At 46.2% G+C, this 1,918-nt stretch overlaps 1 non-coding gene across 1 annotated transcript; it reads left to right on the forward strand.

Annotated features, from left to right (window-relative positions):
- The first annotated feature begins 1,427 nt into the window (after positions 1-1,427).
- TRNAM-CAU (transfer RNA methionine (anticodon CAU)) lies at positions 1,428-1,500 on the forward strand. The gene has a single exon. It is a non-coding gene; the product is annotated as a tRNA-Met (tRNA).
- Positions 1,501-1,918: the final 418 nt, after the last annotated feature.

Genomic DNA, 1,918 nt, shown 5'->3' on the forward strand with positions numbered 1-1,918 from the left:
GCCCCGAGTTGGTGGGAGGTGAGGGGCAGGTGAGTGTCAAGTCCAGGCGCTTGCGTACAGTCGCCGCAGCTCAAAATAGCGTAAGTAGGGTTCAAAATCTGAAAGGAATAACTGCAGGGATGCTGAGAACAGCGGTCGGGCAGGACCTGTCTCCAATTTCAAGCAGATTCAGGGAGATTGGCAGCTCTTCATTCGTTCATCATTTTATTGAATAATGTAGTAAGTACTGCTGTATCTACGGGTCCTAAGTAAGTACTTAGCACGTAATAGGCGCTGATGAAATTTTTTAAAATACAAGAATGAGTTGAAATGAAGTTCTGGTATATGTTGGATACTTACGGGTGGTGAAAATACCGTGATGAAGGGAGTAAATAATACACAAACGCACACATAAGTAGATGCTCATTAACTTCTTGTTAATTTAAATAATTAATTAAAGGTCAACCGTGTGTCCGTGACCGTTTTGGAAACGGTGAGTACGAACGTAATCTCTGACCTCTGGGAAAAAACAAATGGTGGGAATTGAAGAAACTGCCCGAAGAGGGCGGCCTCTGAGAACCGATCTCTAGGAGAATAGAAAAGGGGAATGTTCTGGGTTATGGGGAAGCACAGAAAGTTTTAGGCAGCAGTGGGACTCGAACCCATACTCCAAAACAATTAGCATTTTAACCAATGACCTTATACCACTCAGACACACTACCGAATCGGTAACCGCCCTCCAGAATTGAATTTCACAGTTTCTTGACTTTTCTCTTCCCTTCCACCCGACCAACAGCTCTTCCTGTAGCGTTCCCTTTCCCCACTCCCAGTACAGCCCAGACAAACCCCCTGTCCCCTGGCTCTTCGCTTTCTCACCTCTTCCAGGTGGACCTTGAATGGGGATGCCTCAGGTGGCACGGGAGGAGGTTCCTGCCCCTTGTGTCACCAACACAGGAAAAAGGGTTCACGCAAACCGAGAACCCCAGTGGATGCTGTGTACTGAGAAAGTAAACCTCCGGCCTTAAGTAGTGAGCAAGGACGGCCGTTTGGTTTGAGCCCTCGAGCTGCTCCTCAAGTAGAGAAGCTCAAGGCCGCCTGCTCGCCCTCCAATCATTTCAGGAGACCGAGCGCCTCACCCGAACCTACCGATCGAGCAAGAGTGCTGTCCCAGCTAATGAGTCTGGTTTGCCGTTCAGATGGCAGGTCCCAGCAGGCCGGGGTCACACACGACAGAGCTGCCCCTCCACCCCTGATGTGTCCACAGAAAAGTCCACGGGAAAACGGGGTCGGGCTGGTAGTCGGTCTTTGCTTTGTTCTGCACCACTTTAGATCACTCTGGATACTTTAAATCAGTTTAACTTTATTTCGAAACACCACGATTCGGAAATTTTAAATTGTTTTCTTACAGGAATGTTGGTAGATATCCTGTAGAAACACAGGTCTCAGATGCCTCCTTAGCGCAGTAGGCAGCGCGTCAGTCTCATAATCTGAAGGTCCTGAGTTCGAACCTCAGAGGAGGCAGGTTTATTCCTTAATTTTTCTTTTATACTTCCTAATTTATTTTAACATAAAAGAAATAAGACAATGAACAGAGTTAACAAAACCCTTTTTTCTTTTTGCCCTGGCTGGTGTGACTCAGTGGATTGAGACAGTGGATTGAGCGCCGGCCTGAAAACCAAAGGGGTCGCTTGGTTGGATTCCCAGTCAGGGCACATGCCTGGGTGCCCGCCAGGTCCCAGTAAGGTACGCCCTGAGGGGCAACCATGCTCTCCCTCTCTTTTTCCCTCCGTTCCACTCTGTCTAAAAATAAATAAATAAAATCTTTAAAATAAATGGAAATTAAAAAATTTTCTTCTTTATTTTTTTTTCTGTCGAAAGTGTACATTATCACTTTTTTAAAAAATTCAAGGAAATTGCTTTGATAAGACCCAGTGGGTAA

Source organism: Pteronotus mesoamericanus, unplaced genomic scaffold (genome assembly GCF_021234165.1).
Source record: "Pteronotus mesoamericanus isolate MK-2021 breed Mesoamerican mustached bat unplaced genomic scaffold, CSHL_Meso_final contig_20, whole genome shotgun sequence".
Taxonomy (NCBI): Eukaryota; Metazoa; Chordata; class Mammalia; order Chiroptera; family Mormoopidae; genus Pteronotus; species Pteronotus mesoamericanus.